The following is a 12,417-nucleotide window of genomic DNA, read 5'->3' as shown; positions in this document are numbered from 1 at the left end:
TAACATGGATGGGAGAGGAAGCAGAGGGGCTGACCCAGGACTAAGCAAGTGGCATGGTCATTGGGGGAAATCCTGGGCTTGGTAGGTGTCCAATGGAAAGGGACCCAGAATCACTACATATTTATGGCATTGATGACCACCTCACAGTGATATGACAGGTTTCGATCTGCTGGGTAGGGATTAGGACTCAGAAGAATTAATCCAGGAAGGTTCCCCTGGCACCGATCCCCATTCTTAAACAGAGCACAATCGAGTGGTAGTTTGAACTGTGTAGGGCAGCAGCTCTTGGGTTGCGGCTCAAGGTGGAAAATACTGGCATAGACTTCTCATACCAACAGTCCTGGAGGGCTGTGTCACTGGGAAAATTGATAATGTTACTGACAATGTTGTGCCCTTTTGTTTCTATGGGTTTTTGTTTTGCTGCCTTTAGTTTTTTTTCTCCTTGTTTGTTTGTTTGCTAGTAGTTTTGTTGCTGTTATTGGTGTGGTTGGTTTTATGGGGTTTTGATTTTGTCATATTATGGCTGCCCAAGTAAACCTGTGTCGTGCATACTCCATGGACATGCAGATGGATTCTAGGCGCCTACTTAATTATAGTCCTAATCCAAGAGCAGTTAGTTCTTATCACAAGGCCCTGCTCAATGCTCACCTGCATGCTCAATACTCACTTGAAATGATCACTTAAGATAAGGGTGCTACAGCAAAGTGTGATGAAGGTGGCAGATGGTGCCCAGCTATCAGTCGGAATAGTGTCTGGGGTCTTAAAGGCACATATTCAAACAAGCAGCCATCTAAGCGAGGCATCAACTAAATCCATATGAAAGAAGCACACCAGTTTATATGAGTCAACGATGGCAATAACAAAATTCAAATACGATGAAGGGAAAATGATCAGAGCTAAAATTATGAACACCTAATTAGTAGAAGGCTTTCGAGAACCTTGGGGATCCCAAAGCCCATCTGCAGAGTAACTAGTTAGATGAAACGGTTGGCAAGAGCCCCACCAACCACAGGCAAGGATCTTGAATAGCCTTACTATCAGAAAGAGATCATTGTAATCTTGATAATTGGTAGAGCTCGATAATTGGTCATTTGACCTCCCTACTGACCCAATCTGAATTTGTTTTAGGTGCAAGTATTTCTTGCGTGGTCTATGACAAAAATATCTTCCCAGGCTTTTTACATATTGAGGGTAGTCTTTCTTACTCATTATTTGTAATTTTATCTTTAAATTATTATTTTTTCCTTATCACTTTTGTTCAATTTCATTTTTCATTGTTTCTATTGGTTTTCCTAGTTTTTGAAGCACAGAAGAGTGAATGCATAGAGATAATAACGGATACAAGGGTTTATAGGGTATGGGGTACAGGGGTGGGGGTTGGGAGATGGGGATGGTGAGGGGATTTGGGGAGTAAACAGTGGAGGGGGGGAGGGAGCACTGGAAGTGATTGTGATTACACAACTCATTTTAAAGATGATTTACCCAAAAGGGACAGGGGTAGGGGTATGTTCTAAAACTCATTGTGGTAATAATTGTACAATTCTTCTTGATATGATTGAACAATTGAATTGTGATATGTGGATTAGGTACCAATAAAAATGTAAAAGACAAAACTAGCAGCAGTACATAGACAAGCTGCCGGAAATTCAAGCTGGATTTGGAAAGGGTATGGAACACAGGATATCATACAATGTCAGATGGATCTTGGCTGCAAGTGGAGAGTACCAGAAAGATGCTCACCTGTGTTTTCTTGACTATGCCGAGGGGTCTGACTCTTTTATCATATCTATGGAAAACACTGAGAAGAATGGGAACTCCAGAACACTTCATTGTGCTTATTCAGAACCTGTAGATAGATCAAGAGGTGGTCATTAGAAGAGAACAAGGGGCTTAACATCAGGAAAGGGCTCAGGTGTGTCCTTTCCCCATACCATTGTTGAGCAAATAATCCTAGAAACTGGATTATTAGAAGAAAGAATGCAAAATAGAGATTCAAGAAGAAAAGGCCTCTAACAGGTTGTGATATGCAAACGAGACACGCTTGCTGAAGATCAAACACTACAGACTTTAGTATGGATTGTACCTCAATAAAAAGAAACCTACAATCCTCACAACTGGACCAGTAAGCAACATCGTGATGAAAAGATTGAAGTTGTCAAGGATTTCATTTTATGTGGATCCACAATCAAAGCCCAGTCAAGAAGCAGCAGTCAAGATATCAAATGACTTATTACATTGGGCAAATCTGCTGGAATAAGGTGTGCGTGGCCCAAGCTCTGATCTTTTTAATCACTTCAGATATATGCAAAAGCTAGACAATAAGGAAGACCAGACCCTACAAGTCGCTGAAGAAAAAGTGGGTGCATAAGCAAATGTGGTGAAGAAAGCTGATGATGCCAGGCTATCAATAGATACAGCGTCTTAGCTCTTAGAAGCTTGGAGGTAAGCAAGCCACCATCTAGCTCAGAAGCAACAAAACCCACATGGAAGAAGCACACCAACCTATGTGACCACAAGGTGTCGAAGGGATCAGGTATCAGGCATCAAAGAACAAAAAATCATATCATTGTGAATGAGGGGGAGTGCAGAGTGGGGTCCCAAAACCCATCTGTAGGCAACTGGACGTCCCCTTACAGAAGGGTTGCAGGGAGGAGACGAGCCAGTCAGGGTGCAGTGGAGCAACAATGAAACATACAACTTTCCTCTAGTTCTTTAATGATTCCTCCTCCCCCACTATCATGATCCCAATTCTACCTTACAAATCTGGCTAGACCAGAGGCTGTACATGGGTACAGATGGGAACTGGAAGCACAGGGAATCCAGGACAGATGATCCCTTCAGAACCAGTGATGAGAGTGGCGTTACCGGGAGGGTGGATGGAAGGTGAAGTAGACAGGGGGAACTGATTACAAGGATCTACATATAACCCCCTCCTCCCTGGGGGATGGACAACAGAAAAGTGGGTGAAGGGACATGTGGGACAGTGTAAGACATGACAAAATAATAATAATTTATAAATTGTCAAGAGTTCATGTGGGAGGGGTAAAATCAAGATATGATACCAAGGGCCCAAGTAGAAAGGAAATGTTTTGAGAATGATGGGAACAATGTACAAATATGCTTGACATAATGTATGGATGCATGTTTGGATTGTGCAAAGTGTTGTATGAGCCTCCAATTAAATGAGGAAGACCAAAGAAGTACAGCCAAAATGCTCCTGAGAAGCAAGAATAACTTTGTCGCACACGCTTTAGAAGATTATCAGGTGGAACCAGTCTCCTGTACAGGACAGTCCATGAAAAAGGGCAACCTCACTGAGATGGACTGACACAGTGGCTGCAACAATGGGCTCAAACAATAACTGTGGGGTTGGTGCAGAACTGGGCAGTGGCATATTCTGTGCAGCCCACTATGAGCCAACTAGATAGCCCCTAACAATGATAAATAAAAAGAATGACAAGACAAATTCAGAAATAAATTGCAAATAGAAACCAATGCTATTTACCAAGTTTAACTCACCTTTTTGCTCCTTTTTTTTTTAATTTAGAAAAATCTTTATTTGGGTATAACTGGACTGCTAGACTCTAAAAGCAATTAAAAATCATTTTATTGGGGGCTCATACAACTCTTATCACAGTTCATCCATACATCAATTGTGTAAAGCACATTCATACATTCATTGCCCTCATCATTCTCAAAACATTTGCTCTCCACCTAAGCCCCTGGCATCAGCTCCCTTTTTCTGTCTTATTCCTCCAAAGTAAGTTCAATGTAACTCTTAAAAGCACTAATTTTTGTGGGATACAAAATGAAGTCTCAAAAGTTGTTTATGAGTAAAACATAATGCTTAATTTAGAGACCCAATTCTCATAACATGGTCAGCAAGTTCTTTTTTGGTGAAGCTTTTAAATTTCCTCCTTTCACTTCTTCTTTATAAAAGAGGGCCGCTATTGAGTTCTTGCTAGACTCTAAGGCAAATGGTGATTTATTTCTTGGCTCTTTCTTATGCCATATCAGCTATACTTCCAGAAAGATGCAATACAGGTCAAGCAATGACATTACCCAGCTTGACTAGGTCGTTGCCTGCTGTTAGTGCTAGCATTACCGATGCAAGTGCCCAGTTAGATTGCGGATTTTTATTACGGTGAGGTATGCGGAACAAAACACTGCAACCTAACAAAAGAATGTTAAAACCAGGTTTGAGGTCATGAAAAGTCACCCTGTTAAGTGAATGAATGTTCAGAAACATCTTTATTTTGTAGTTCTGCAGATGAACGACCCAAACGGGTTAGTGGGTTTTAAAGGAAAATTAAACAAGATAGAATTGCATGGACCTAAAAAGACACCTATTCAATTAAAATTTTGCTTTGCAAGGGCTACTTTCTTAGGTTCTGAATAAAGAACAAGCAAGCCCAGCACACACATACATACACACACACACGCACGCACGCACGCACACAGAGAGAGGCAGGCAACCAGGATATATTTGAACACACACATGAGGAAGCCCGTGTACCTAAAGCATTGCTGAAGAAGGGGCCATCTGCAAGAGACTGTGATGGTTGACCTGGGCTTGAAGGAGGTAGGGTGAAGGAAAGACTGGGGTAAAAGTGAGGAGAGGCACACAGGGTAAGTGTGAGCAAGGGGCGGTTGCTAAGTTCAGGGAAAGAAAAGAGTACAAAAGGCCTAGGGGACCAGTTGTGGGAATGGAGGTCTGGGCTTCAAAGGGGAAGTAAGAATGAATTGTAATGGGTTCATATGCTACAAAGAAGTTTTGGGTTTTCTTTTTCTCCTGAAAGCAATGGATACATGTTTGTTTGTTAAGATAAAAATCAGGAAAATGTAGGGACATATAAATCGACTACCCAGAGAGAGATGAATGTTTTGATATTTAACATTCTGGTGTGCTTTACTATTCTCATTTCTAAAAAACATGCTCACTAGTGTAATATATGGTCACTTTGCATGGTATCCTGTTTGCATGGACATAATATACAGTATCCTGTTTTGTTGGATTAAACATAGATAATTCCCCCAGGTTATTTCAAACTTTCCGTAAGTCCAATACGATTACACATTTATGGATTTAGAAAAAATGAGTCAGATAAAAGGGAAAACGGATGGGTTACAGTGAATGGTTAGGAAGCCACTGCTGTAGTCCAGGTGTTAAGAAGATTCTGGTCTGGGTGAGGGAGGGGGTTAGAAACCAGGGAGAGTGCTTGCTGAGTTCACTGTGATTATTTGGATGTAGGGAATGAGTCATGTTCAACTCCCGGCTTGACTGAATTGACGGATGGTGCACCGTTTTCTGGAGCTGAGAGGACAGAAGAAACCATCTGAGGGACTTCTAGGAAGTCCAGTTGAAGGTTTGACTGTAAACTGGAGCTTTCTGGAAGCATCTTTACTAGTTAAGGAGGAAGGCTTCAGAATGAAAAGATTATGTTCAAACCCCGTGGCCCAGACAGGCCGTTTACTCACGCCTCTCCCAGCCTTGGTTTCTTACCTGCTATGGAGCAGCTGAGATGGGGAAGCAGAAAGGGAGTAAAGTTACTGTGTTAACTTTGAATTAACTTAATTTATGGCGCTGGTGAGCCTACGCCTGTGAGGATGTTAATTAAGCAAATTGAAATATGGTTCTGGAGCTCAGAAAAGAGTGTAACAATGTAAGAAACTAAATATGGTTGAGATTATTATATTGCCAAGGTAGAATTATATGTAGGAGTAAGGAGAACACAATCAGTCTTCTCTTGCACAAACATAATGGGAGTGGGAACATGATTATCCAGGTAAAATGAAAAGAACCGGAGGACTTGAGAGTGGGAGGAGGGAGAGGCAACAGCCTTGGAGGCCTTAGAATGGGGCATTCTAACTAACTAGCTCCATGAACCACAGTAGTCAAATTAGTACATTTATGTAGTACATAAAAAGGGGTACCCCCCCATACACAAGAAAAGGAATTTTTTTTCAAAGCTGTGTATTTACATTTATTTTTTACACAACAACCATATCAGCTTCAAAGTACTTTCCATTACACTTGATACATCTGTCAAATCTGTGATTCCATTCTTGGAAATGTTTTTCAAACTCATCAGTTTGGATGGCTGACAGCACCTCCCTGGTTTGTTTGTTTTTTCCTACCACTTCTACATCCTCAAATTGCTGTCCTTTCATATCCCTCTTAATTCATGGAAACAGTCACATGGCGTGAGGTCAGGTGACTCAGGTGCATTGGCCAATAGAGGCATGCTGGTTTTTTTGCCAAAACTGTCACACCAAGAGGGCCGCATGAGCAGGTGCATTGCCATGGTAGCAAAACCAGTTTCCTATTGCCACAAATCAGGTCTTTTAAAAAAAACTTTTATTTGGGACTCTTACAGCTCTTATAACAATCCATACATCAATTGTATAAGAAATCAGGTCTTGTTTTGTTGCACACTGTTACCCAATCTTTTCAGAACCTCTAAATAGAAAGCTTGATTAATAGTCTGACTTGGTCGAATGAACTCCAAATGCACTATAAATCGACATTTTCATCTGTTCAGGAAGTTGACGGATATCCAAAATGAGGTTTGTTATCAACTGACATTTCACCCTTTTGGAAATGAGAAAACCACTCGTACAGTTGAGTTTTTCCCATAGCGCTGTCCTTGTAAGCTGTGTTGAACATAATTTCTGTGGCATTTTTCCGAGCAGTAAACAAAATTTCACAGCTGCATGCTATTTTCTTTATCTGGCCATCACAAAAAAATGAGGTTAGAGTGAAAAACTGTTTTTATAAAAAAATTCACTATGACTAGAGAGAGAGAATCTTCCCAGGCAATGCCACTGGGTGGGTGCACTAACTCAGAGCAAGTTGCTTGCTGCTCACCTAACAGGAAAAATGTGGACCATGTTGCTATTAGCAGTCCATTGCTTACCTAACGTGCCACCAGACTGCCATCTAGCATGGCTCAGTGGCTTGTAATTCAAGAAACAGATTAGATTGAGGGGTACAGCTCCTCAGTAAGACAACAGTGCCTTCCAAGCAATTGACACAGTCAGGACTGGGCTTGCTTTAACACAGCGAAATGAGCTGGGAGATTTGGGAAACATCGGGGGTCTTTTGAAGTCATGATGTGCGTAAAGATAAAGTTTAATAACATATTTAGGGTTATTTTGTGAGGGGAAGGGGAAGTTTTAAAAATAGAGTAGTTTAAAAAATGAAAAAAATAAGGTAGTTCTATGTGACTTACGATTTTTTTGCTCATCCACCATAACCAGTTGACCAGGAACATAGATGTTGGAGCCAGGATCGCTAGGTTTGAATGCCAAAAACCTGCCACTTACTACTTGCTCTATGACCTTGACGAAGTCACTCAAACCCCTGTGTGCCTCAGTTTCCCCATAACATTGGCACGAGGAATAAATGATGTTTGAAAAGCTTAACAGTCCTTTAAACATACAATTTAGTTTCCTCGTGTGTGAAGTAAAATGAATAGACTTAAGACCCGAGATGCCCCTCAGTGATCAAAATTGAACACATCACACCAGAAATGAACATCCTAAAACCTCTTGTCTCCCATTTAAACGGAGGTGCTCCCTGGTGGGACACACAGCTATAAGTTTGCATGGAATATGTATACGTTTTAAAAGTCAACTCATCCGAAAGATTAATAACCTAATTGCTTTCATGTCCTACCCTGACTTGGGATGAGTTAGCTCCATTCTTGATGCTCTTTGTTTAACTTCTGCAAAACCAAAAGGCAGTTTAGTCATTAATCTACACTAAACTGAGTAAAAGAGACAATAGTTTTTCTCTTGCCTACCACTTCCTGTCTTGATGTTGTGCAAGCAGCTGAACTCTCCTCAGTGCAAGCTGTTTCTCCATCCTCGACACCCTGCCTCCAGAGGATGTAACGTAAGCCGTTTGATGAAAATCCCTCACTTGTGCTCTGACTTCTTTTCATGTCCTGGATTGAGTAGTGTGGGGGACGCACGTTTGGAACAGTTTTGGTGCTGGGTTCCCAGGTAAACGTGTGCTAAAAGTTAGTATGAAGCAGTAGGGGAAGAACAATATCTGTGTATTTAAAAATGGGTGTGTGTGTTTTTAAATTTAGACTTGATCAGTTTCCCAGTTTCTAAGTATTCTGAGGTCACGGGACCCTCATTTGAACAAAAGAAACTGTATTTCTACCTTTTGGTTTTCTTGGTCCTCGAATCCAGAGTTCCTTCTCCTGGCTGAAGAGACAACAGCAGAGCATGGACTTTGTTTTCACAGGCCTGGCTATCTGGATTTGTCACCTACCTCCGTCGTTTACTGAATTTGTATGCATGGTTCCTGTAAGTGTGCCATCCTGATATTTTTCACATGATGGCTCATTCCATTTCAATGTTAACATCAGCAGTTTGGCTCGCAGCAGCAGACCCTCACCAGCCTAACTTCACGTTTCTAAAGCAGCCCCTCTCTCGGCAGGATTCCTTCCCTGCTTTGCAAACTATCTCCAGTGCAGGAAGAAATCACGTTTCCTGCCCAGAAACTGCCATCAGCAGGGCAACCAGACAGGCCAGTCAGGTGGGTGAGGTCAGTGCACAGTGCGCAGCCCCACAGCATGTCCTGCTCTGCTTGCCATCTGCATCCTCTGGCCCTTCGAGTCCCACCCCGATGCTGGGGGAGGATGTGAGACACATCATGCAGAGAGGTCGTGCTTCCTTACAGGGCATGCATGGGCCATCATCGCCAGCCACCTGGAGACGAGCCTGTACTCCACCGGAGGCAGCCCGCGCACAGCCCTGCCCTGCCCCTCTGCCTGCCCCTGATGCACAGAGAGGCTACAAAGAACTGTACCGCCCAGGCCCAGCAACAAACAGCCAGCCCCAGAACAAACCTGCAGTTTCCAGCTTGTACTTTTCAATTACAGGGACCAAACTTGATCCCTGACTTCTTAACCGTGATCTATACCTTTATCAGACAAATATGATCAAAGCATTTTCAGACTATTGATTGAAGGTGAAATGGGCTGAAATTCACTTTTAGAACTAACACAACAAATGCACAGTGCATATAGGCTTGCTGTGCCAGAAATTTCTAGCATAGTTTGTCACACTTCCACCCATTTGTGCGTTATTTACATGGCTGCATTACTGGCAACAACAACCAAATACGAGTTGTATGATTTGGGGCAGGTATCCTAGTTTCACCAAAATACAGTCAATAATATTGCTTCACAAGAGTATTATAAAGCACATGTAATAATATTTAACCCAGAATAAATAATTAGTAAATAGCGGCAGTTTTTAATGTTCAATTGGGACAGCTTCCTTTAATTTCCTGTCCCCTAGTCCTGGAATAATGCAGAACGAAAGAGACCAACACAAGGTAGAGATTATAAAACACCTTGGAGATGACAGGCCAGTTAGTCGTGAGACATTCAGACATCATTATGAGTTACATTCACACTATCAGTTGAATCCAAATTGAAGACTTTACTGTCAGGAAATACCTTTTAAAAGGACATAGCAACATTTTGATACAGCTTGTAAATTGTGGTACACAAATCAAATGTTTATTCCCCAAAATGACTTCTCGTTATGGATTTCTGGGAACACAGAAGTGCGTGCACCTCTCCCCAGGTATGTTGTTCTCCCTACAGAAGATTTAAATGGATCTCCCAGGCACTGAGAACCATCCGACCTGGTTCCGTGAAAGCCTGCTTACACAGCTAATTAAAAAATAATAAACTCAACACCACAATCAGTTCCAACTCCTAATGACCTTATTGGGGCATATGGGGCCTCCTCTTTCTCCTGCAGATGAGCTAGCAGACCAATCAGCACCTGACCCACAGCACCACCAGCACTCCTTAGTTTTAAACATAACCCCTGGTAAGCACGTACAGGAGAACACGAAGTACTGCTGAATAAATGCCTTTAGAAAACATTCTTGCTGCTCAAAAGGAAAATCATATTTGAGAGCATGTAGACCCGATTCATTTCTAGCTAACAAAAGCATCACTCAGCAAAGTAATTCATTTGTATTTATAAAATTTCTTCCAAAGTCTCTTCTCTGTGTGATAGTTTTAAGGAAGGTGATCAGATTTTGAAGAATGAGTAACTGTCTCCACAAAGTGTTTATTTTTATTTGCTCTGGCCTCCCATATGGAATAAAGTCATGCCAAAAAATGTGAAGAGAGTCGTGGGAGCTGGTGAGGCAACAGAGCTGCCATAGCAGTATGGTCATGAGCCAGTAGGTACAGTGAGGGACAGGCAGGCCAGACTTCACCCTACACAGGAGATCCCCACTGAAGGCGACTGAAGTGTGAGGTTCTTAGGTATAGCAGAACAAGTGCATTAAAGCAGAGAAAATTGTTACTGGGAAAATAGGATCTTTTTCAATTCTTAAAGCATAATTATTCTCTAATGTGTTTGTTTTGAGATGCTTGTATATTTATTTATAGTATCATAGTTACAGGTTTAAAAGTTTTGCCTATCTAGTGAAGACAGAACCTTTCTTTTAATCGTTTTATTGGGGCTCTTACAACTCTTGTTACAATCCATACATCAGTTGTATCTGACATATTCATACATATATTCCATCATTCTTTTCTAGACATTTGCTTTCCATTGAGCTTTTGGGATCAGCTCCTCTTTTTTCCCCCTCCCTCCCCCTAAACCCCATCCCTCAAGGCCCCTTGAGAGATTGAAGATTGTTAATTATTTTCAAATCTCACACCAACCGCTGTTTCCCTTCCCCTCTGGTTTCTGTTGTTCTTCCCCCTGGATGGGTGTGTGTGGTATGTGCCATTCATTTGAGATTGATGCCCCCTCCCTCCCTATCATTCCCCCACTCCCCGCTACCCTTTTGGTATTTCTATTCCTTTTCCTGTTCCTGGGTTCCATGTGTTGAGTTTTCTCTCTTGCCTATACCTATGTACGTGCTCCGTCTAGTCTAGGTTGGGAAGCGGCACTGGGGTCATGATATAGGGGAGGGTGTGTGTGAGAAGGTCTCAAGGGATCAGAGGTATATTGTGTGATCCATTAGTGCTCGACTGTACCAATTGACTCATCCCCTCCCTGTGACCCCTCTGTGTGTGTGTGGGGGGGGTGGGGGGGCATTCTATTGTCCGTAGAGGGCTTTGGGTCTCCACTCCAGCCCCCCTCAGTTCTCACCAAGGAATTTTTGTTTGTTACTGTTTGTTGTGAATCTTCTGATGCCCATTGCCCAGTTCGACACTTGAAGATCGCACTGGCTGGTGTACTTCTTTCATGTGAGTTTGTTGTTCACTGTTGGATGGCCGCTTGTTTACCTTCAAGCCTTTAAGACCCCAGACACTATATCTTTTAATGGCCGAGCACCATCCTCTTTCTTCACATCTCCTTATGCACCCATTTTGTCTTCAGCGATCGTGTGTCTGCGAGCATGCGTGTGTGGGTAGGGGTGGTGGTGAACATCACAGAATGCCAATTTGTTAGAACAAAGTGTTCTTGTATTAAGGGAAGATATAAGCTGAGGCCCAAGGCCCATCTGTAGCTTCAGTATATTGCCTTATAAATATATGTACATAGGCCCATACCACGATTATTATGGATTGATGTATTTACATAAGTGCACACCTCCATTACTCTCCCTATATGTGCCTTTGCTTCCTAGACAGAACCTTTATTTACAGCAAGATATCAAACACTTTTTAAAATAAGTTAGGTCTGTTTATTAGACTTGAGTTGCAGAAAAATACTTTTGTACATCCATGTTATATTGTGTAACTGTTGCTCTTTTCCAAAGGATAACAAGAATAATTGACTCCTTAGTAAAATGCTGGACACAAAGTATTGTTATATAGTTTGGAAGTGAGAAACAATAGGGGACATTTTTTTTTAATTTCACTTTAGTCCTAATGTATCCAGACACTTTAAAACTATAAATTATTTAAGCCTCATTTAGATCTAATATCAGTCCCTTGCATGAGATAACACATTAGTTTTTTTCTTAATTGTAGATTTCAGATGAAGTGTTGTAACTGACTTTTCTCTAATTGGGAGTTATTATGTCAAAAGGACTCTTTTTCCCTTATGATAATTGCTAAATTGTTGGAAAGTCTGTTTTAAATGGAATGTGTCATAAAAAATCATAAATATTAAAATGCATGCTAAGTGAATTTGTAAGGTCAGGTGTTCTTTTGTCAGTTCACCTACTTATACTACACATACCACAGTCTTGTTTTTTAGTGCAAGGGAACCTAAGAATGAAGCAGGACTACTTACTGATTGGCTGTGTAAAAGCATGTACTCTTCATGATTTGAATCTGATTCAGTCATTTCACTATGTGGTCTTTGACCCCACTACCTAGAGTTTCTTAGCACCTTGGGGTTTTGTTATATGTTGCCTGAAAATCAGGGAAACTAACAGTACCTATGTCAAAATTGTTAAATTACTCAGTTATA

General features: G+C 41.5%; 1 protein-coding gene and 1 long non-coding RNA gene across 2 annotated transcripts in view; one reads left to right on the top strand and one right to left on the bottom strand.

Moving 5' to 3' along the window:
• The window catches only part of LOC142450216 (uncharacterized), a 148,900-nt gene that overhangs the window by 51,054 nt on the left and 85,429 nt on the right, over nucleotides 1-12,417 (bottom strand). Inside the window, exon 2 of the long non-coding RNA XR_012784920.1 lies at nucleotides 1,741-1,846. This is a non-coding gene — a long non-coding RNA (uncharacterized LOC142450216). The remainder of the gene's footprint in view (nucleotides 1-1,740; nucleotides 1,847-12,417) is intronic.
• Nucleotides 1-12,417, top strand: part of FGD4 (FYVE, RhoGEF and PH domain containing 4) — a 158,835-nt gene that overhangs the window by 100,261 nt on the left and 46,157 nt on the right. The gene's annotated exons all lie outside the window — the stretch shown is intronic.

This window comes from Tenrec ecaudatus, chromosome 6, assembly GCF_050624435.1.
Source record: "Tenrec ecaudatus isolate mTenEca1 chromosome 6, mTenEca1.hap1, whole genome shotgun sequence".
Taxonomy (NCBI): domain Eukaryota; kingdom Metazoa; phylum Chordata; class Mammalia; order Afrosoricida; family Tenrecidae; genus Tenrec; species Tenrec ecaudatus.
The sequence above is the reverse complement of the archived record's forward strand: the minus strand, read 5'-3'. Positions and strand labels throughout refer to the sequence as shown.